At 38.2% G+C, this 24,216-nt stretch overlaps 1 protein-coding gene and 1 long non-coding RNA gene across 10 annotated transcripts in view; one reads left to right on the top strand and one right to left on the bottom strand.

Annotated features, from left to right (window-relative positions):
- The window catches only part of LOC133084099 (uncharacterized), a 58,789-nt gene extending 39,396 nt beyond the window's left edge, over positions 1–19,393 (bottom strand). For 2 of the 5 annotated variants that reach the window (XR_009699377.1, XR_009699380.1), the window contains exons 1-2: positions 19,246–19,318; positions 18,930–19,051 (exon numbers count right to left, since the gene is read on the bottom strand). This is a non-coding gene — a long non-coding RNA (uncharacterized LOC133084099). Of the gene's footprint in view, positions 1–7,527; positions 7,670–18,929; positions 19,052–19,144; positions 19,211–19,245; positions 19,319–19,346 lie in introns of those variants that run through there. The other 3 variants (XR_009699378.1, XR_009699376.1, XR_009699379.1) reach the window with 3 other exon arrangements.
- A 4-nt stretch (positions 19,394–19,397) lies between these two features.
- The window catches only part of DENND4A (DENN domain containing 4A), a 134,207-nt gene continuing 129,388 nt past the window's right edge, over positions 19,398–24,216 (top strand). For 4 of the 5 annotated variants that reach the window (XM_061180166.1, XM_061180165.1, XM_061180169.1 and 1 more), the window contains exon 1: positions 19,398–19,664. The gene's annotated coding sequence lies outside the window, so the exon portion shown is untranslated. The remainder of the gene's footprint in view (positions 19,665–24,216) is intronic. The other variant, XM_061180167.1, reaches the window with a different exon arrangement.

Below are 24,216 nucleotides of genomic sequence, written 5' to 3' on the forward strand. Positions count from 1 at the left end.
CTGAATTGGGAAATCATGCAGCATGTACAGGGAGCTGCAATGCAGTTTGACCCAAGAGTATGGCAAGTGATGAAGACACAGAATTACCCAAGGCTATAGCACTATGGGGCCCTAGAATGAGGACTGAATCCCAGGAATCTTCCTTCTTAGTGTTCTTCCCATATTTTGACCCAATCAACATTTTAGCCACTGCATGCTTTCTTTACAACTGCCCATTATATACTGTCCATTAATTAATTGATTCAACAAACATTTATTGAATAGCCACTACAAGCCAGACACAAATGGACTCTGTGGTCTCCAAGGCTGACTTGGTATGTTATAAAATAATTTTTTCCAAATGGGGAGTCAGGCTAATATAATATTTGGCTAAGATAGATTTTCTTTCCCTTTAATTGCTAGAATTTTATTGAGTTATGCTTCAGAGCAAATACTATAAATAACAGAGAGAATTAAATAAGCCACAAAAAAAGGATCTCTGCATCACGTTTTTCTACATGACATCAATACACTGAGTCTTAGCATTGACTACACACGTGTTTTTTCCATAACTACTTTTACTTAGGTTTGAGCAAGGGGTAACACAGGAGGACCTGAAACCTTCTATTCTTGAGCGAAAGCTTAAAAACATTCCGTATAATCTAGTACAAGACTCACTTCCTTTTAGCTTATCAACACCAGAAGACATTTCCCCTTTGTACTCGTTGTGTTTAATGTAACTATGGAGACGCCACACTTTCTATGCAACTGACACACATGATTCCAGTTTAATATACTCATTTTCTGAGAAACATTAAAAAAAAATTGTGGTCACTCTTAAACCTTTAAGCTACTTTTGTATTTCAACGTAAATCCAATACATTTATTAGTAATATTCATGAGGGAATAGTTAAGTACCAGGGACTACAGATTCTTTATAATTCCAATGAACTGTTCCTAATTAAAGCTTTGGTGCCAGAAAAAAAAGGGGGGGGTAATTATTATTTGAACAAATTAGGCTATCAGATATTTCTATAAATTGTAGAGTATATAAAGTTGAGTTTTGAGAGTTATATTTCCAGGCATATGGTAGGCTAGACATTCAGACTGCCCTTCATAGTGGAAACAATTTTTTTTTTTTTTGGCCATGCCACACAGCTTGCAGGATCTTAGTTCCCAGACCAGGGATTGAACCCGGGCCCCGGCAGTGAAAGAGTCAAGTCCTAACCATTGGACCACCAGGGAATTCCCTGGAAACAATTTAAAAAGCTGAATTAAAAAAAAAAAAATCCTAAACCTCTTAAAAGCACTGAAACATGGACTAGAAAGCTAGGAATTATAAACTCACAGAGGAGTAAAGTAGGAAACCAGACAGGTATATGGACAACATTGTCCAGGTGTAGAACACCAGGAGGCACCATTTGCATCCTATTCACCGAAATGATGCCCCTGGAGTTGCTCAATCGTGTCCTGAGATCACTTTTGCCCTAAAGGCATTTGCTCAAGCTGGTGAACTTCAGCTTTGGCTTTAGTGGGGTGCAGAGTGGGGGGTGGGACAGAAGGTAAAGCCTAGGCCTTGGAGAATCCTATAGGAGACCTCTCTCCCAATAAAGCTTGGACCCTTTAGGTAGGGATGAAAAAAAACCTACATACCCAATCATCCTGAAGACTGCAAGGAAAATTCCTGTGGTGCTAAGCAAAACCAAAGACCAAAAAATTCTGTCCCTGAAAGATTGTAACCTCGTGATATAGCCAAAATAGGTCCAAGAAAACCCATCACTATAAGTTGAGTAGGCCCCGGTATATGAAAAAAACAAATGCAAATCTTCTCTGGAGGAAAGTACTTCAATAATACATAAATGATTTTCTAAGGAAAATGAGCAGCTTACAGTAACAAACACTAAGCACCCCAAGACTTAAGTTACTATTGAGTGAGGACCAGCAGAAACAATATCCAAGAGAAACAACAGAAAACTCTCACAAAGAATTCAGATATTTGAATTATGAAACACAGAAGGTAAAATAACTATGTTTTATTTTTTGAAGAAATAAAAAAGTGGAAAACACCTATTCAAAATAAGAAACTATAGAATATAGCCTAGTAGATTTTTCAAAAATAGAATTTCTAGAAATGAAAAACACAGTAACCGAAATCAATAACACAATGGACAGGTTTAACAGCAAATTAGACACAAGTGAAGAGAAAATTAGTAAACCAAAGGATATGACTATGATGATAGAAATTGTCCAGCATACACCAAAGAGAAACAGAAGAAAGGAAACTTGAGAGAGTAGTTAATAGATATGGAGGATAAATAAGACATTCTGACATACATCCGTTTAATTGTGGAGTTCTGGAAAGAAAGGAAAGAGAAAATGGTGCAGAGGCAATATTTGAAGAGACAATAGCTAAGAATTTTCTAGGACCAATCTGTTTCAAACCACAGATTTAAGAAGTCAACTAAATTCCAAGCAGAATTAAAAACAAAACAAAAAATAATTTTCACTTTAACACAACATAGTGAAACAGCAGAATACCAAAGACAAAGAGACCGTCTTAGAAGCAGACTTCTAAATCCCTTCAGGAGAAAAAAATAACTGCCAACTTAGAAATCTGCCCCCCAAAAGAATATCTTTCAAAAAAGAAGATGAAAAAAAAAAAAAGACATTTTTAGACAAGCTAAGTGAGTTTGCTTCCATGATGTTCATAAAAGGAAATTCTAAAGAATGTTCTTAATTAAGAGAGAAAGTGATCTCAGGTGAAAGGTTTAAAAAATAAGAATGAATGAACAGCAAAGAAAGTGGTAAAAATGGGTAAGGCTAAACAAATCTTGACTGTATAGAACAAGAATAATGTTTTCTGGGGTTAAAAAAAGATTTAAAATACAACAGTAACATAAAACTTGGAGGGGAGTATATGGAATTAAAGTATGTAAAAGTGCTTGCTGCCTGGGAGAAGGGTAAACCTTGATAAATATGTATGTTTTAATTTCAGTGCATCTGAAATTTTAGCATGCATCAGAATAATCTGAAGGGCTTGTTAAAACACAAGTCTGATTTAGGTTGAGGTGGGCCCAAGAATTTACATTTCTAACAAGCCCCCAGCTTGATACTGATGTTCACACTTTAAATAGCACTGTTGACTAGTCATGAAAAACAAACAAACAAACAAAACAAAACAAACTGAACATAAAATCCAAACTAGCAGAGGGGGAAAATTTGAAATGAGAAAAAAAATTCAAAAAGGTGAAAAATCAAATAAAAATAGAACCAGAAGAACAAGTGGACAGCACAAAACAAGGTACAAATTCAAATATATTAGTAATTACATTAAATATAAAAGGATTAAATGCTCCAATTAAAAGATAAAGATTGATACAAAAAATGAACTCAAAACGGATCACAGACCTAAATAAAACTTTTAGAAGAAAATAATAGGAAAAAATATTTGTGACCTTGGGTTAGGCAAAGAGTAATTAGACACAACATCAAAAACATGATCCGTAGAAGAAAAATTGATCATTTGGACTTCATCAAAATGAAAATTTTTTGTTAAGAGAATGAAAAGACACAATTGAGAGAATGAAAAGATGAGTCATATACAGGAAGAAAATATTTGCAAATCACATATCTGACAAATGATGTGTGTCTAGAATATATAAAGAACTCTCAACATTCAATAATAAGAAAAAATAAACAAGCCCAATAAAAATATTTACTTCACCATAGAAGAGGCATGGATGGCAAATAAGCAATGAAAAGCTGTTCAAAATCATTTGTCACTAGGGAAATATAAAGTAAAACCATAATGAGATACTTCCAAACACCTGTTAGAATAATTAAAATGAAACAATCTGATAATAACAAGAGCTGGTGAGAACAGGGAGCAACTGAATTCTTTCATGCATTCTCAGACATTGTTGCGGGCCAATGCACAATGGTACAGCCACTCTAGAAAACAATTTGGCAGTTTTTTATAAAGCTAAATATAGAATTACCACAAAGGCAGCAATATCACTCCCTGGCATTTACCAGAGTGAAATTAAAGCTTATGTTCATTCAAAAACCTAAACACAGATGTTTACAGTAGCTTCACATGTAATAACCAAAAATTAGAAACAGTCCAGATATCCATCAACTGGGGAATGGATAAACTGAAGTACATCCATAAAATGGAACACTCTTCAGCAATAAAAAAGGAATAAACTCTTGACACACACAAGAACATGGATGAATCTCAAAAGCATTTTGCTTAGTGAAAGTCAGACTCAAAAGAGTACATATTGTATGATTCCATTTATATGACATTCTTGAAAAGGCAAAACTATAGGAACAGAGAACAGATTAGTGGTTGCCTAGGGTTAAGGGTGGGGTGAGGCTCTGACCACAACAGGGTAGCACAAGGGAATTTTGGGGGGCTACATTCCATATCTTGATTGTAGTGGTAGTTTTAACACTATGCATTTGCCAAAACTTATTTTTACTGTATGTTAAATAACTTTTTTTTTTTTTTTTTTAAGACAAAGATTGTCAGATTGAGTAAAACTTTAACAGGGTCTCTGACAGCCTCTGTTGGCCAAGGGCAAACTTTGCTCATGAAAAAGCAAGTTCAGTTCTCATTCCGAAAACCCTTGTAAGATTATGTACAAAACCTTATCAAAAAGTGAACAGTATTTCTATTTTTAGATTGCTAACATATAGCAGGAAATAAACACCAATACACACCAGACTTAAATAAATATACTTTAATGTACCATAGTTTTGTGTATTTTATACAACTGCAAAACATATGGAGGTTAAGAATCAAACCGGTGGTTGAAATTGTATGTCTGAAACTGCAAGATGAGTCCTTGAATTTTTCACTTTGCATCCAGCTGTTTTGCCATCATCAGAGGGCTAATTTTAGAACAAGTAATCTTCTTATAAAATACAGTATAATTAGGAAAGTAGGAATTTTTTTTTGAGATTTCTAATTCAGAGTTGTACAGGGTGCTTGGTTTTCTGAATCAAGCCAGCAGCCCAAGAATAATCTGAACCATAAATCTAAGGCCAAGCCAAGAAATTTTTAGCTAAAGAATCATAGTTAACTTGTAAAAGAGTTGAATTCCAGCCCCTTTGTATCAATGGACTTTGAAATGAAGATAAAGTTACAAATAAAATTTTCCCTCAATCCATGAGAAGCAATATGGAAATCATAGTGTGTGATGGTTTATTCTTCCCTGCAAATTAAATGACTACATTTGCTTTATAATGCATGTAAGAGAAATATGCTCGCTTACTCTTGCTGAAGACTATAATAGCTGCTTCCCTTGCTTTCTTTTTCTGACAGGAATCATCAGCAACATGGAACATGTTGCCACATTCTTTGAGCAATGATATATATATATATTTTAATGTAAGGAGTCAAACCCAAAGAGTCTAACCCAAACTAAATAATTTATACCACACAGTCCCAACTAGTTTTCCCCATTTCTCAAAATAACTGGAACTGAGTGCAAACCAAATCCCCACTTTTTGTTGTGCCACGTAGGCACTGCCACAAATCTAAGAAATTCTTCATTTTTCAGGTCAAAATTAAGCCATCGTTTTCGTTCTGTTACACAGGTGAACAATGACTTTTCACTAATTAATTACGAAACAGATTAAGAGAAGACAATTTCATGCAACATCTCACAGGTTCGAGTGCTACATAAGGAAGGATTTAAGTGTGTTGATAACAGCTTATATAGTGTATGAGCTTCTATTAAACTACTTAATAAAAATCTTAATTCCTAGAGCAATTCAACCAACCCCAAGGTCAACTAAAGTAAGTTATTCCAACCAGTTATTAACCCAAGAAACTTCTACAGGAAAATAAATAAATAAAAGGACCAAAGGAAACTGGCATCTTATATTGCCCCGAATCATGCTTTTTCTGAGACTTTGCTATCACCTAATTATCATAAAATAGTGCTCTCAGTCATACAATTAAAGCCGTTAGGTAGATCATGAGACCATTAACTGGCTGAACATACTTTTGTGTGGTTAGGAAAACCATATTACTGAACTGTTTGCCACTGGCTTTTGACATTTATAAGAACCCTGGCAATTTACCCACAGCTACTGAAAAAAAGTTTTTTTTAACTTTCTTCAAGTTTCCACATGAAAAATGATCTTGTATGTTAGAAGTGGAGAAAAATGTGGAAGAATTACTCTCATTAGGCTGGCTTTGACTGGATAGCCCATGTTTACAAAACGTTTTGAGAGAGTCAGATCAGCAGTTCTAATGACAGCATGACAGCATATTATACGGTTATCATGAGCCACGTGCAGCCTAAGGAGAATTTTCAGTCTATCAGAGTGGCCCACATGTTGCTTATTTATCATTTCAATTTCATATCAGAATCAAAATTGAAAAAAAGAAAACTCTGAAACTCAAGCAAGTCATCTGTGGCCAGAGTAATGAGGTCTCTTGCAAAAAAAGCCCCAAAACAAAACAAAACAAAACAAAAAAAACCCAAAAAGAGATTAACACATTTTCGAGAAACAAGCTTTGGTTTCAGAGTACTACTGCAGCTGTTTAATTCACTTGCTGATGCAGCTCAAGTATGTAGACATTTACAGTAAATTTTTTAAATGGTTTATGTGCCCTCAGTAATTTTTACCATTTTAAAGAGAAATGAGAAACACTATGGTAGTGATCAAGTAGTAGCACTTACTTATTTTCAGAAGCTGTATTTTACTGACTAAAGCAGCACTTGTAGATAATAGGGTTATTTCTTGGTTGCAGCACTATGACTATATGTTACAGCAACTGAGAACTCTTTGATACAGACAAGGCACAAGGTCAGTTAAAGAATAACATTCTCCCAGAAAGGTGATAGCTTTCCTTATAAGAAGAAACACATGAAGCCTAGCAGTCACCGTTTCGTTTCGTTTCGTTTATTCCATTACGATTGCCTAAGTTTTCAACTGGGCAGTATTCTATTTCAAGGCCATTCTGTTGCAAAACTTTGCCCGTGTGGTTGTAACATAGCTGTGTCTGTTGTAAACCAAAGAGGACAGGAAAAAAAAAAAAAGAGAGATCACGGGAAAGAGTACTCCATGTAACTTTTCATGTGAAGGTCTTAAAGTAGGTAACTGATTTCACCCCCGCGTCCCCCCACCGCCGCACTGCGCAGCATGTAGGGATCTTAGCTCCCCGACCAGGGATCGAACCTGTGCCCCCTGCCATGGAAGCGCAGAGTCTTAACCACTGGACCACCAGGGAAGTCCCCGTTAACCAATTTTTAAAGCAAAAAATTCTAAATTCTCTGAGCTTCTACCCTGAATGAGCCGTTTTCACTAAAGATTAAGGCGGCTTCTGCAGAGACTCTAAAGTTTAGCACAAAATTGGATTAAGGACAAATGATGGTCTAAATAAATGACTGTCATCTTTATGAGAATTACGAAGACCAATGCAATAACAACAGTTGATCATCATTTATTGAGTACCCATAAGGCATGTAGTCTTATGTGATTCCTTTTGAGGTTTCAGGGTTTGCGATGGGGTTTAGCGATAAAAGTGGAAGACCAAAAATTTGTCATATAAAATAACTGTCTGGGACTTCCTGGGCGGTCCAGTAGTTAAAAGACTCTGCGCTTCCACTGCAGGGGGCGTGGGTTGCACCTCTGGTCGGGGAACTAAGATCCCGCATGCCGCGCCGCTCGGCTGAAAAAAATTAAAAATAAAAATAAATAAATAAATAAAATAATTGTCTTGTGTTGAGGTTATTTTTGGTTGATGGAAGAAAGAAAATATGTCTGTGGAATTTCTTTTGTAAATCCCTACCTGTGTAGATATGTAGAGACATCTGAATGTTTTTAATAATGATGATAATTAACAATTATTCTGCCCAACTACATAGGTTGTTATAAGCCATGTAATGAAGAACTGGGACAACACATATTCACAACATGAATGATGAAAGATCTGAGAAGTCCTTCAAATAATTATAGCCTTGGTCATAACATACTAAGAAGGAGAGAATGACTAAGATGCAGTTTGGGTTGTACTTGGAGTGGAAGGGAGATGGTTAACTGAAAATAAAAGGTCAGGGGTTTCCCGCTCTGTCCCCAAACCTGGACTAGGATTTGCTAATATTTTAATAGCTTCTCAGTTGTGAATAAGACCAAACAAATAGACAGTCCTTCCAGGTCTTCTACTCTAGTCTTCATCCTACACAAGAATTCCTTTCCCTGTTCCCTCAAAATTGACAAATTTTTTTAATTAAAAAAAGTTTTTTATTGAGATATAGTTGATTTACAGTACTATATTAGTTTCAGGTATCAATATAGTGTTTCAAAATTTTTATAGATTATACTAAAGTTACAGTTTTTGAAGGACCTTACAAAAGTTTCTCGGGGGCATCTGCACAGTTCTGAAAAAATTAGCATCATAACTTCCTATTCCAAGAAATTTAACTAGGTCAAAAAGAAAAACATTGAGTGAGGTTTCTAAGGCCCTGAATATGAAGCTTCCTTGGAGCTATAAGCTAATAACCATGGTCCAAAGGCACAGTTTTTTCACAAAGAAAACATACATTGCAAGTTTCTTTCCTATTCTAGTTCCAGATCTAGTAGACAGATCTCACTCTACACTGTTTAACATCTGGAACAAACCTTGTTTCATAAACAGTGCACTTACTCAAGCTATAAATCTTTTTCTCACAATTCAAAGCAGTAATAGTGACAAGAACAAATTATTTTGGAAGATATTTTCTGACCCATTTTAGTTAGCAGCATAGATGTGTCCAGTCTAGGTGATATTCTTATGTATCCAAATTGGCTTCAGGTCCAGTTACTCAAATTCTTTGGAATTCTCAGTTCTGAGGACTGAGGTGGGCATTAGTAATTCTTCCCCAAACTTTCATCAGCAACTATTTCTAATAGACTCTAACCCCCAGATGTGCTTGTTTCAACTGCCTTGTTGCTTTGGAAACCCCTACGTATCATCATTTAGAGTTATTTTGCATTACTGTAGTTCCTTATCAATAGACTCACTGTGGTCTCATATTAAGGTATGAAGATTGCTTTAAACTGATTGCTTTTATACGTAGGACTTACTAATATTCTAAAATTTTGCTTTTCCTTAAATATATGCATCAGTTGAAGTATTAATAAAGCTTCTGCATTAAATTTTGTAAATCATATTAAATCTCCATAGGCAAAGTGTTGAATTTTGCACATGTTCTATAGAAAAAGAAAAACAAACCTAAGTAAGTAAAATGAAGGGTCAAGTAAACAATCCAGCAGAGACTCTCCCAAAGCCACAACCCCTTCTTACCCTAATTTATAGTTTCACTACTGACCACACTTTTATTCGGCTTACTTTTTTAGTTTCTTCCTTAGATCTGTTATATATGCTTTTGGATAGTAACACTAACCTTTACTGAACTCCTCCTTCTAATGCAACTTGGCCAGTTTCATTTGCACTCTAGGTGCCCTATATGATACAAAAGGCGATGTTGTGAAGACACAGGAATGTAATGGTAATAATATTTCTATTGTCCTTTCTCATCCTCTCTCCTTTAAACCTATCACCACTAATGTGAAGCTACTGTTAAGCCAGAATGATCTTATTTATATAGTCAACTACATATCCCTGCTTATTTTTTAATACCCTCTTTTGGCTTCACAGAGTACAACACACATATTGATGAACTGCTAAAAGATTCCAGTATTGTTTTATTACATGGAACTTAGTAGTAATGAAAATAGGGGAAAAACATAAATGATGTACAATAAACCAGCCAAACAGTTATAACTGGAATATCTGGACTCCATGAGCCATTAAATTTTGACCAAATTTCTTGTGTAAGAGGAAGTGACCTTGTTAGCTGTCCTTTCGTTACTTCCTGATAATAAAAGTTAAAATGCTTTTTTATAAATGTAGATTTTCTGCAGTATTAATTCATTGAACAAAATTCAATTTTAAAATATTTTAAACATTCAGAAAGTGAAAAAACCCCAAGTACTCACATAAATTTAATAAATGCTATCATTTTGCCATATTTGTTTAGACGCTTCTTTAAAAAACAATACAATGCCCCAGCTGAAGTCCCAATTTCATCTCATTTCCCAAGCTCCTTCTCCAGAGGTAGGCACTATCCTAAAGTTGGTAAGTATCCCTTTATTTTAGAGATTTGTCCTTGTTGATAGATGTCAGTAGATTTCACTAATTTTTTTTCTTAGATTGACTATTTTTCAAAAATTTTTATTGGAGTATAGTTGATTCACAACATTGTGTTAGTTTCTGCCGTACAGCAAAGTGAATCAGTTATACTCTTTTTTTAGACTCTTTTTCCATATACATCATTACAGAGTATTGAGTAGAGCTTCCTGTGCTATACAGTGGGTCTTTATTAGTTATCTATTTTATATATAGTAGTGTGTATATGTCAATCCCAATCTCCCAATTTATCCCTTCCTCCCTTCCTCCCTGGTAACCATAAGTTTGTTTTCCACATCTGAGATTTCACTAATTTTAATTATTGTACAATATTCCATTGCATGACTATGGACATTTAGTTTTTGTCATCATTAATATGAATAATACCCCAACGAACATACTCATAGTGTCTCCTGGTGCATACGTACAAGAATTTCCCTAGATGCAGGAGTTTTTAAGCTTTTATGGCCAATACGCATGGTGAGAAATAATTTTACATTAAGATCCTGTACATGCATATGTGCATATATCATCACAGGCTGAGTTGCTTGGGAAGTAGATCTGAGACAGAAATTTGTGTACAAGACGTTTATGAGGGAGTGTCCCGGTATCAGCACCTGTTGGGGAGTAAAGAAAGCAGGAATGTGGGCAGAGGTAGTTTTGGGCTCTAATGAAGTGACAACAAAGGCCTCAGCTGATTCCACATTGCCTGCAGTGATTATTCAGAGTAATTTTGAATTAGGGCAAGGGGATCAGGCCTTTATATACCTGCATAGATCAGTTAGTGAATACAGCTGCACCCAGGAAGAAGGTGTGACCTTGGGCAAATAGCTCTCTTCCTGGAGAGAGTCCTGGAGAGGGACTCAACTACAAGCTGTTGGCTGCCAACACTTCTAGCAGCTGAAATTAATGTTTCAGTCCTGGAGAGGGAGAATCTAGGTGGTGCACAAAAATTCACAAAACAATCCTTACCCTGATATTTCTGTTCTATTTCATCTGTAAAAAAAAAATGTTCATTGTAACCCTTAAATTGATTTCACAATCCACTAATGGATCATGAATCACAGTTTGAAAAAAACTGCTTTAGAGTATATACCCAGAAATGGAAGCTGGATTGTAGGGTATATGCATTTTAAATTTTACTAAATATTGTCAAACTGCCTTCCAAAGGGGTTAGGCCATTTGACATTCCCACCAGCAGAGCATGAGAGTTGCACCTTTTCTACAGCCTCGATAACCCTTGGTATTGTCCGATTTTTTTAATACAAAAATACAGTAGAGAGTAATACAGTAGAGACTTTGAAACCAATCCTTTGGTGAAAGTGAAAACATTTCTAATGCTGTAGTATATTAAGACTTACTTCCTGCTAGCTTATCAACCACCAAAAAGCATGTGCATTTCCCTGATAATTAGGTAACATTCAATTTTTAGTCTTGCAAAATAAATCTTTTAGTCTTGTAATCTTTTTTATGACACCTAGCAGAGTGCCTAGCAGGTAACAGCACAAAGTAAAATACCTGTAGGTTGAAAGAGTGAATTCTATGCCTAGGCACATGGCATTTAAGATTTCACTTTTTTTAAACTCTGAAGCAATATGGTTTAGTAGAAGCCTATTGGCCCAGGGATTGTGAGGCCTGGGCTCTGGTCTTGTCCAGCCATGGGATTTGGTAAATTTACTCCACCTTTCTGAGCCTCAGTTTCTTTATCTCCAATAATTTTCCTATGTATACAGCTTACTTCATGGGGAGTTTGGAATACTGAGTTCTTAGAACTGATTTAATATTTACGTAATAGAGAAAGCAAAGTACTTGGAATCTGGGGATATGGATTCTAGTCCTCGCTCTCCTCCCACTATTGGATGTATATGACCTTGGACAAATCACAAGTAGGCAAATGTTCACTTTTTGGAAAATGTAATGGTCACTAGATGATCTCTAAGGTTCCTGCTCAAAAATCCTATGTTCTGGGTTATAGAAACATGAAGTCAATTTATGAAAACATCATTCTCATAAAGCCATCATGACCTGGGTCAGATGATATATTTTAAATCCACTTCTAATTGCCTGCCCCACCTCAATCGCTCTATAATCCAATCCATTTAGTCCTACCCTTATCCAGCTGCCCTACAGTGTTGCCTGAACTCCACCCTTGAGATTCTCCTTTGCAACTGACAACCATCTTAATTACCTCTAGTATTACAATACTTGTGGCAAACAAAGCCTCGTGCTGTGTGATCACCAGGAAAATCTGAAATGGAAGAATATGTGTCTTCACTTTTTTTATAACTCCACTAATTCCCCATTCCCTTTTAGCACAGAATTGGTTAAAGATCAGCGGTACTGTTACATACTCTCCTCGGCCTGACATCGAGGATTCTATGGCTCTGCTTTCTCCACTACGATTCACTACCTTCCAGACAGCATTGCACATGCCGGCAGGAGTTTGCCAGTACTATTGTGCCTTCTCCAAAAGCCTTTCTTCCACTTCAGTTCTAATACATTCAAATAAAAGAGAGCCTCATCTCAACTTCTTTCTGCTTCCCTTTCAGCATAATTTAAAACTCTGCAAGTTACTATTACAACATCTAAATTCTATTAAATCAATAAGCTGATGTTTATTAAATTTCAAATGTGGTTAAGATAGTTACAATCAAATATGAAAACTTGCAGGCTTATTAGCCAAGAATGTAGAGGAAGGATATCTGTTTCTAGGAGATAGTTAAGTGATATTGACATTAAAGGGCCTAGGAGTGGTTCTGGAGATCTTTGTTTCAAATTTAAATCTTTATTACTAAAAGTCTATTATTCTCCAAATCCTGAATAAACTAGTTGCGAGAGTTTTTCCCTTCTGGATTAACTTTGCCCTTAATAAAACTACCTTGATATAACTAACCAATCCATCTCTTTGTCTGTATGCACGTGTGCTTATGGACAGCAGAGGCTTAAATGCTTTCTCTCCATTAAGAGCCTCCTGTCATGAGTCTGAAAGTGTTCCCTATGAGAGGCTGTCTTCAACATACTGGAGAGGGGACAGGGAGAACCAGGAATAGGCCCTAATGCCCTGCTTCTCTTAGGTAACATCAAGACTGGACACTGATGAACTTTTCCACCAAGAATAGAAAGAAAGGAAAAGAGGAAGCTAGCAACCTCAAACTACCTCTGGAACAAATGATATTTCTTCTTTAGAAAGATCAGCCTGGCAACACAGGGAGGGATGGATAAAGAAGAAAAGACAGGAGATTGGGAATCCAATTAGTTGACTGCTGCAAAATTTCAAGTGAAAAAAAAAAAAATAGATGTGGGTTTGAACTGGGTCAGTAGGAATGGAGATAGAGAGGTGAGGAAGGATATGCTTGATGTTAAGGAGGTGGTATCAACTGGTTTTGATGATTGTTAAGGAATAAGCAGAAAAAAGATGAGTTGATTACTCACAGGTTTTGACTTTTGTGACTACTGCATAGTGAATACTATTCAAGAAATTAGAGAATATAGGAGAAACAGGTTTGGGGTCAAATAGTGAGTTTACCTTTGAAAACGTTGAGTTTCGGGCGCACTTGGGAGTGAGATGTCTGGAGGCAATTGAATATACAATCCTGAAGCGTAGAAGAGACGTACAGACTAAAGATGTGTTTGTCTCCTAGTCTGAGGGATTATAAAGAAAACAGAAGTACAATTGCAGGTGTCTCCCCTTGCTGGCAGGGTTCCTTAAGCCTTGACAATAAGAAGGGCATGGGGATATGTGTATATGTATAGCTGATTCACTTTGTTATAAAGCAGAAACTAACACACCATTGTAAAGCAATTATACTCCAATAAAGATGTTAAAAAAAAAAAAAAGGGCATCCCTGTTGTCTACCCTTGCAGGATGCATGCCTGGGCCAATCAATAAAAAGAAAAGACTTACGGTGTCTGATTTGTTCAGCTTCGTGTTTCCTAAATATCCTAGCTGTAACAACAGTGCTGAGTACATGAGAAGAGCTGACTCATATTTCCTGTAAGTCAGCACAGATATCCATCCATCCTTCCAAATTATTTGAACCTTTGGCCACTCCCAAAGAGAGTCAAAGTGCTGGAACAATTTTTGAGCATTTCTTTCATTTGTTGAGAACAATTCTAATACATCTGTTATAAAGATTCAGAGCAAAAAAAAAAGCTTTTCCTATTTTGTATCACTCCCACCCCCACATCCCAAACAATGATGCCCTCACACAGGCATCAAAGTCTAAGGCATAGAGAGTATAAGTTCTCTCTGGATTGGTTCAAATGTCATCTATTCATCAACTTCAATCCCCGTACTCAGAATCAATCTCAACTTCCCTAAGCTCCAACAGCAATGAGTTTAAACATCTAGTGCAGAACTTCTCATAGTTTGATTTTTATTAAAGTTACATGGCCTGGGAACATACTTTGTGCCTCTAATATGCGCTTATCTACCTTCGTTTCCTTCTGTGCCCAGCATAGTGCTTTGTGTATAAATGCTGACTGAAGTGAATTTGTTAAAAGTTCTGAAAATACTTGACTGTGGACAATGATAGCTAAGATACTCTATAGAAAAATAACTTTCTTTTGCAGATCATTTAAAAACTAAAAGTTGAATTTAGAAGGAATTGTTGAGATAGGTAAAAGCGTTAACTTGAGGAAGATGGTGAGAGGTGATAATTTTCCAATTTGTGAAAAAGTGCTGACTCAAAGATATGACTCCTCAGCCACCAAGAGGGTAGAGAGAACAGTGGCTCAGACTGCGGCAGCCCTCCTGTCCCTGGACACTCCTCTCAAGTATCAGGTTTCGAATTTGTTATTTGCAACATGACATTTCTCACTATTATTCTTGGAAGTTGTTCAGACAATTTGTCTTCGAAAAGTATGTCATCAGGTTTGTGTTTATAAGAAATAAGATGATAATCTGACAACATTGCCAATAAATTTTAGTTTGTGGATTAAATATACTGGAATGTCATTCTAACACTTTCTCACAATGAATAGAATTTGGTACTGCGTGTTCTGCTTTGGGACACATCCAAAGATTTTCTAAAAGACCATAAATTCCTAGTGGAAGGCTTTCTTACCCATAAGGAAGCCACAAGGGATAGATATCAAGAACAGCTTTATAGAATACTCTTCCCAAGACATGGGTAACTTTAAAGACATAAAAAACTTCTGGTCTAGCAATTAAGGTGAATAGATTTAACAGGTGGAGAGGATTAGGTGGTACAACAGCTTGAGCTCGCAGTGCTTTAAACTGTTACTGGTTTCATAGTTTTCCTTCATGCATTGTTCAAACCACAGCATTTAAAAATAATTTCTAAGAAATAGCCAGATAGAGTTCCAGGTGTAAAAGATGACATAATTTCAGAAATGGCATGGGGCCCAAATTTCTAAGCCACACTTTTCCATCTGGCCATGACTGCATTGTTAGACTCCCTTGACCAAATCACATTTAGGGTTCAAGTTTGTTTAACTGTGACTATAGTGACATATGCTGAAAGGACTCCTTATATGACTGTTAAGGGCGATGAGGTACTTAGAAGCATTTCCTGAGCATGCAGTCAAATACTGCTTATTGTTTTTCTACTGCTTTTTAGTATGTTCTTTCAGAAAGTGTTATCTTTGATTAAGAAAAAAAACACTTCAAAACTTCTCAACTTCTGAAACTTTTTAGAATTCCATTCTGTAAACTGTGCTTGCAATTATATGTCTATAGTATTTTAATTGGTATTCTGTAATGTAGATGAAAATATGTGAATTTGTTTGCCAGTTAAGAGTGCTTTTTGTTGCTAGTCAAATGTTTGATACACCAAGCTACTCCTCAAAGAGGAACTGACCCGATAGATCTCACAACAATTAAAACCAATAAAAGGCTAAATCTGTGTCCAATGGGGAAAGAATGGGAGGTTCCCAGTTGGATTTCTAATTTTTTTTTTACAGCTTTATTGTGAAATAATTGACATACAGTGGACTACACGTTTAAAGTGTGCAACTTGATAAGTTTGATGTATGTTCACATCTGTGAAACCATCACTACAATCTGGATAGTGATCTAGATATCCATCATCCCCAAAAGTTCCCTCTTGAGCCTTTATGCTATAACCTCTCGCTTGTAATCACTGATTGGCCTACAGCCATATCCTCACATTGGGGATAAGAACACTGTGAATGATAATGGGCAGCGGGGAGGAAGGGTCTGGCCTGGAAAAGAGATTTAACTTTTTGTTTAGTGGAGTTAAAATGGTGCATGTAGGATGTGCTTAAAAATACAAAAAAAGTGGTCGACTCAGTATTTTCAGGTCAAGATCTTGATCTTTTGAACTTTATAACTTTATGGAATGCTGGGTTATCTGAAATGTGGCAAAAATAGGCTTCCTTCTCTCTTGCCCTTTTCTTCACAGAAGAGTACTTCTTAAAATTAAATTTACCCAGAGCTGGAATCACTTATTTTTTAATGAAAATTAATAGCATCAAAAAGATACGCATTTAGAGTAGTTATACATAGAGGGGCAAGTTGTTTGGGTCATCTTGGAGCACACATTTACAAGACTATAGAGCACATTTTATGGTCACGGAACAGTTTTTCAGTGCTAAAAATTAACTGATCCTATATTAGTATTCCTCATTAGTAGTATGATGTGTTAGCCATCTGAGCTAAAAACTTACACTTATTTCTTCCTCTTATTTCTTGGGTGGTGGTTTCTAAACTTATATGGGGGAACTCCCTGGCGGTCCAGTGTTTAAGACTCGGTGCTTTCAATGCCATGGGCCGGGGTTCAATCCCTGGTTGGGAAACTAAGATCCCACAAGTCATGGGGTGAGGCCAAAGAAAAATAATCATCATAATAAACTTATATGGTATGGTCCATTAAACCCTTCAATGGGAGCAAACAATCCTACTGATCACCAAGGCCACTGCCGTTTTGTGGTTTTTTTGGGTGTCAGGGGGTACTCACCAGATACCTTTCAAAGATACATGTCTTAGATATGAGGATATATGTATACGTATAGCTGATTCACTTTGTTATACAGCAGAAACTAACACACCATTGTAAAGCAAGTATACTCCAATAAAGATGTTAAAAAAAAAAAAAAGATACATGTCTTAGAAAGTAGAATAGGAGTTATAATTTACTGGGTACAGAGTTTCAGTTTGGGATGATGAAAAAGTTCTGGAAATGGGCAGTGGTGACGGTTACACAACAATGTACTTAACGCCACTGAACTGTACACTTAAAAATAGTTAAAATGGTAAATATTATGTTTTGTATATTTTACCACAATGAAAATGTTTTTTAAAAATTCATGGCTTGATATCAAATTTCATGAGAAAGTGCAGAGCTAAGCAGTTAACACATTTGGAACTACAGCATCAGTAAACTTCACATTTATAACAGTTCATATTCTTTTCTTTAGTAGCACTCTGTGCAAAAATGAGTAAGAATCACCAATTTGGATTACTACTTGTAATCAATTAAATAAACCAATAAATGTACTTACCAAATAGCACTGATTAGGCAACTATACATGACATACAAAACAGTAAGAAATTACATTATTTAACAATTTTCAGTGAAAGTAGCATTTTTCTGTATACAGTCTTATGTGATGCTCACACTTTTTTTTTATCAATAAGGAAATTGAAGATCAGAACATATAATTTGAACAATTTAGTGTTGAAGAGGCTCAACCCCAGGTTTTTTTGTTTTGTTTTGTTTTACCTTAAATCCAGTTCTTTGGCTCATATATTGCCTGAAATATAGATATGATGTCATAACCCAAACATCACTGTTCCCAATTGCCTGCTCTAACAGGCATCCCTTACTCTTCAATAGCTTTCAGCAACAATTACAATAAAATCCAATCTTGTTTTAATGTCTTCTTAGGGCCTGGGGGAATGGGCCCTCACTTGCTTACACACTCACCTCTCCAATCTCAGGGCAGGTTCCTCCTTGAACTATGGATTCCCCAGCACCATGGACTCCACTTAGTTCCAACAGCCAAGTTCCCTCCTACCACAGGTCCTTTGCACAGCCGTTTCCTCTGCCTTAAACAATTCCCCAGGGCATTTCTCTACTGGCTCCTTCTCATCCCTCAGATGGGCCTTTCTTGACCACTCTGTTTTTTTTAAGGTATCCTGGTATTTGTTCTCCCAGATTTCTGTTCATAACATTTATAGCATGTTTCCCTCAAAATGTGATGAAGTACTTTTGTCCCTCTTTTTCCCACTAGACTGTCAGCTCCATGAAGGCAGACCTTTTCTCCTTCCCTCACCAGTATGTCCCCTCAGTGTCTGTTTGAGTTTCGGTGAATGTTTGTTGACTGACTGAATACAATGAAAGAAGTGGAGATAGGAAATAGAGCTGTAAACCTGGTTAGTACAAGGGATTAAAGCCTATTCTGCACAATTTAGGAGAGTTGACTTGAAACATTTTAGGGTCCTATTTCTTCCTTCATTTGTCCATGGAATAATATCGAACATTCATTGAGTACTTTCAGGTACTATGCTAATCACTTCACATATATTATAGCATTTAACCTTCAGAGCAATCCTGTAGCAGTAATCAGCCTTTATTATCCTCATTTTTCAGAGGCAATTTGCCAACAGCCACTGATGGTGGAACCACAGCCAGGTGTAAGTAGGCCATATCCCATTAATCCAATGTAATCTACACCCCTTCAGTCAACAATAGGTGTTTTATCAACGTACTTTTCAGAGAACCCGCCTGAATTCCCCATTTTACCTGACCTTCAGTATCTTGGGACCGAAACCTACCAGAGGTGGTTGCTAACCCCTCAGGGGGTTTCTTGGGGAATCTGAGTGCTCTTGGTAGAGGAGCGGCCGCTCAGGCAGACGCGACGAGCTCTGGCTAGCCAATGTCAGGACTCCTGGGACGGCTGGGGAGGAAGGAGGAAACAGGTCAGTTGGCCCATGACGGATCCCTGACCCTCGGGGTGGTGAAAGGGGAAGGGAAGGTGTATGCCGCCCACGCTCGCCTAGGGGTCCGGATCTCCCAACGCGAAGGGGAACCACGGCGCACTTCCCCAACTCTACCGCGCGTCACGAGAGAACGCCCCGCAGCTCCGCCCACCTTCTACGCCCATAGCAGTATCAGGCGCTAGGACCCCGCGACCCTCAACTGTCCCTGTCCTGCCCCCTCGGGCAAGGGCCTGGCCCGCTATTGGCGCTCACAGGCCGCGATCCCCGCCTCCGCCCACTCCGTCACTGTCAAGATGGCGCCGATCGCAGTGGCGGCGGCCGCGGCGGCTGGAACCAGAGAAGGAGGCGGAGGCAGCGGCGGCCGCGAGGGGAGGGGGAGTCCCGTCTGACTGAGACGGCAGGCCTGGGCGGGCGGGGGTGCCGCGCAGGGCGGAGCGCCGGGCTGGGGATGAGCTAAGCGGGTTCGGAGCCCCGCGGCATTCAGTCTTTCGTGTCCCGCCGCCGCTGGTGAGTGGACGCGGCACCGCTCTCCAAGCTCGACCAGCTGCTCGCGAGGGAGCCAGCGGTGAGGTGAGTGTGGGGGCGGCAGCGCGGACAGCGGTGGCATGTGGAGCTGTCACTGCCCGGAGCGGTGTCAGCCGCGGGCACGGGAGCGGGGCCGGCTGGGCTCGGAGATGTGGCGTGGATGGCCGCGACCTCCGCCCGGGGACTTCTCGGAGCCTGGCCATCCTCCGAGAGCTGGGTCTGCTCCGGATGGCGCGGCGGTGCTGAGAGTAGCACCCGCGCCTCTGCGTCGGATGCTGGGGGGACTCCTGTGTTTTCATTCCGGATTTTCTATTCCGGGCTGGCCTGGGGCTCTTGTTGGGAGCTGGGGGTGGGGGCGGGGGCGGTGAAAGGGGAGGTCCTGGAGCTGGGATTTTGACAAGCCCGTTACGTAAGACGGAGGTGGCCTCCCGGAATCCCACCTGCTCGCTGTTTTAAACAGGCGGCAGCTGGATCCTGGCGGGCCCCCAGAGGCCCGATTTTCCTCCCGGAGGTCTGCCTAGCCTACTCCGGCCAGCGTGAACCTGCTCAACGTACAACTTGTCCAGTTTGGGTTTTTTTCCCAGTCTTTTTTGGGGGGGCGGGGGCGGGAGGGGGTAAACAATTACTGGTCGCCACTGTTCCCTTTGAAGTTTACCGCTTTCGGGGGGGGGAGGGAAAAAAAGCTTGTGACCTAAAACTGGGTCGCAGCGACAGCTTTTCATTATCGTACTTTTAAATGACAGATGTGCTGGAAGATTTTTGTTATTGTTCCAGTGTGCTTTTAATTCAAACGTATGGTTACGCCTGGAGCCTTAGAGAAGGGTTTTGTCTTATAGGACAGTTATTTCTTGTTTGCAGCAGCAGGATAGGCATCAGTCAACAGGCATGTATTTATCTGAGGAGAAAACGCATGTCAGCTAGCTAGAGACCCGTGAGGGCAGAAATTGTATTACTACGTGAATATGTTGTTCTTTAAAATATTATCCGTTAACGAAAATAATAGTCCAAGTTTAAAAGAAGCAATTTTACAAGATTACAAGCTGTTGTTTGGTGTATATGGTCTCTTTCTATTTTCTGCTTGCCCTAGTCTACCTCTTCTCTCCTCTTGGGGGAAGGAGGCGGAGACACCTGTAAACAGCGTAACCCAGGTTACAGTAATCTATTGTAGTACATTTGAGATTATTGTAAAAAGTAGTCTCCGGGGGACCTAAGATTGGGTAATAAGTAAGGACTCTTGGGCAAGTTATACAGTTTTGTGTTTAGAGTAGATACTGGGATTTCAGCCTTTGAAAACCTAGGTATACATAATTTCTGAGCTATTTGAACCCCGTTTGAACTTATAATGAAACAAAAGATTGTATTTGGCCGCTTTTACGGGAACTTTGTTTTGTTTTGGCCAGAATTAAACATTTTTGGTAACTTTTACCTCATTTTCACATTCTCCCTTTGAACTGCAGCTCTCAGTAGGAGTCCAGAATAGTATATATTATCATCATCGTCATTATTGTACATACTATATGTTACATAATTTTCTTTTTCTGAATGATTAAACATAGACTTAACTTCATTGTGGGTTTTATAAGAATGTACTTGTTAGGAAAGTTAATTGATCTTGACAGCAGCCCAGTACTGGGAATAAATGTAAGTAAAATTTGGCCTGAGTTTTAAATTTATGTACACAAATTTACACTTCTGAAAATTGGTGAAGCGATATAAATTTTCTGTTTGTGCAAGAGAGCCAGGAAGCTGATGCTGATTTGTTCTGAACTTTTCCACATGAATTACCACTGGCTTAAATAGTTATTGATTCTTAAGCTCCTGGAGCTGTTGACCTATTTGTGGCAGCTTGAATAAAATTTGGAATAATTGGGAGGCTATAAGAAGGAAGAAATAGAGTACATGACATTTTCTAATTCATTCAAAAAATAATAAAAATCATGGAGGAATTGTAAAAGAAAACTGTGTTCTCACTGAGTGATATTAGTTACATTATCTTTTCTGTTTGCAGAATTTTTCTAAGCAGTCTACTTACTATGAAAACCTAGATTTAAGCACCAATACAAACAGAGATGTTTGATATATTATAAATCTTGTTTATTCCTATTTAAACTGATGGCTTCTTATTCTAAGTGGAAAACAGAAGTGGCTGTAGCAGGAAGATTGGCTTGCTGTTCTTGTCCTCTCTGATATCAGAGACTTACCTTTCAGGACTTTTTCCTCCTTCCTACAAGGTGTGGAAGAAGAGAATGAAGAAAACTTGATAAAATTTCTTCCTTTCTTGTTTGTTTGTTCAGTGTCCTACTGATTATTGCCCAGTAGAATTTGTGGGTTGGGGGAAGTCAAGCACTCCATGCTTTATTACTTATTATTATTTATTACTTTATTAGTTATTACTGTGTATCATAATTACCACTTTGAATTCTACAATAGCAGTGTAGAACCTTATACATAAGAAAGGATTAATTTATATAGTGTGTTACTATAATAGTGAAAAATTTGTAATAGTTAAAATGCCATATAATAGAGGATTAGTGAAATTAATGATGGTTAATCTATGTGGTAAATGCAGTTATTAAAAGTCATATTTTAAAAAATATTTACTAACATGAGAAAGCACAATATAATCTTGAGATAAAAATCAGAATATAAGGAATTACTATGTTATTACTTATAATATATCACGTATATGGCAAAATGATTGGCAGGAAGTACATAAAATATTAAAAGACATTATCTCTGGATGATAGCATTATAGGTAACTTCTGTTTTAGTGTTTGTACTTTGTTCTGTCTTCTGAGTAGTATTACTCTAATAATCACTAAAATGACATTAAAATATTTTCAAGAGTCATAGGAGAAAATCCTGAAAATCCCACATAACCACTGCCCCAACAGAAAAACTACCTTATGATTCATTATTAGCCAAACTAACTGAAAATACGGTGCTTATGCAATATACACAATAATGGAAACAGCCAATAATACAGGTGAAGGCATTCTCCTAGCTACCAGCACCAGCCTGGTAATGGTTTTCCATATGGGGATGCTCCTATTAATGCACATCGTTACTCTCCAACCTCTTTTCTGTTTGTGTCTTACACCCTAACTGTTCTGTGTTGCCAGTGCCACCTATTGATGGACTGCTTGACTCAAGTCTTTTCCTCATTACCTCATCAGTCAGCGGTTTGTGAATGTTTATGAGGTGCCAGGTACTTTGCTAGTCACTGAGTATACAAAGGTGAATGAATGAAACATGGTTTCTAACCTCAAACTCTGGTAGAGAACCTTACTTTTCTTCTTGGTTCACGAGTGCATATTGTATACTCTGCTTTTTCTGTCCCACTGCTCATGCCCTGGCACCTCAGGCAGTATCTTTTTCCTGCTGCTCACATCCTCTTTTAACTTTCTTTATGGGAAAATATGTTCTGAGTTCCAGACAACCAATTTACAAATAAATTTTTGGAACGTTACTTGATTGTATGTGGGGGAATCTTTTTTTTTTTTTTAATTTATTTATTTTTTATTTTTGGCTGTGTTGGGTCTTCGTTTCTGTGCGAGGGCTTTCTCTAGTTGTGGCGAGCGGGGGCCACTCTTCATCGCGGTGCGCGGGCCTCTCACTATCGTGGCCTCTCTTGTTGCGGAGCATAGGCTCCAGACGCGCAGGCTCAGCAATTGTGGCTCACGGGCCTAGTCGCTCCGCGGCATGTGGGATCTTCCCAGACCAGGGCTCGAACCCGTGTCCCCTGCATTGGCAGGCAGATTCTCAACCACTGCGCCACCAGGGAAGCCCTCTAATTTTTTTTTTAAATTTATTAATGTATTTATTTATATTTTTGGCTGTGTTGGGTCTTCGTTTCTGTGCGAGGGCTTTCTCTAGTTGTGGCGAGCGGGGGCCACTCTTCATCGCGGTGCGCGGGCCTCTCACTATCGCGGCCTCTCTTGTTGCGGAGCACAGGCTCAGTCGTTGTGGCTCACGGGCCCAGTTGCTCCGCGGCATGTGGGATCTTCCCAGACCAGGGCTCGAACCCGTGTCCCCTGCATTGGCAGGTGGATTCTCAACCGCTGCACCACCAGGGAAGCCCTACATGGGGGAATCTTAAGTTCAGAAGGGCTGCATATATGTTCATCTATGGCTGTTGTTATTTTTTAAAGTATGTGACAACTTCTTGGTACTTTCTTCTTGCTTCCTTCTTTTAAAAAGCACAAACAAGTAGAAAGCAGCAGAAAAAAGAGGTAGAAAGGTATCAAGGGGGTTTTCTTGCTAGTGCTATATATACTTCATTTTCACTGAGAAGAGTGAGTCATCAAAATGTAAAGTAAGAGATACTGTTTCTGATATACTTCTAGTATATCTCTTTTGAGCCCTGTAAAAATGCATTTTCCATGTGTATGTTAAAGTATATATACATACATAAACTCACAGTTTAGCTGTTTGCATTTCCAAATAAAACCTGAAATATGGAGATTGGAAATTTCTTAAATTTCTTTTTATTTTTTTAAAAATTATTTATTTATTTGTTTATTTATTTATTTATTTTTGGCTGCGTTGGGTCTTCATTGCTGTGTGCGGGCTTTCTCCAGTTGGCGGCAAGTGGGGG

The sequence above is a fragment of the Eubalaena glacialis genome, chromosome 2 (genome assembly GCF_028564815.1).
Source record: "Eubalaena glacialis isolate mEubGla1 chromosome 2, mEubGla1.1.hap2.+ XY, whole genome shotgun sequence".
Classification (NCBI taxonomy): domain Eukaryota; kingdom Metazoa; phylum Chordata; class Mammalia; order Artiodactyla; family Balaenidae; genus Eubalaena; species Eubalaena glacialis.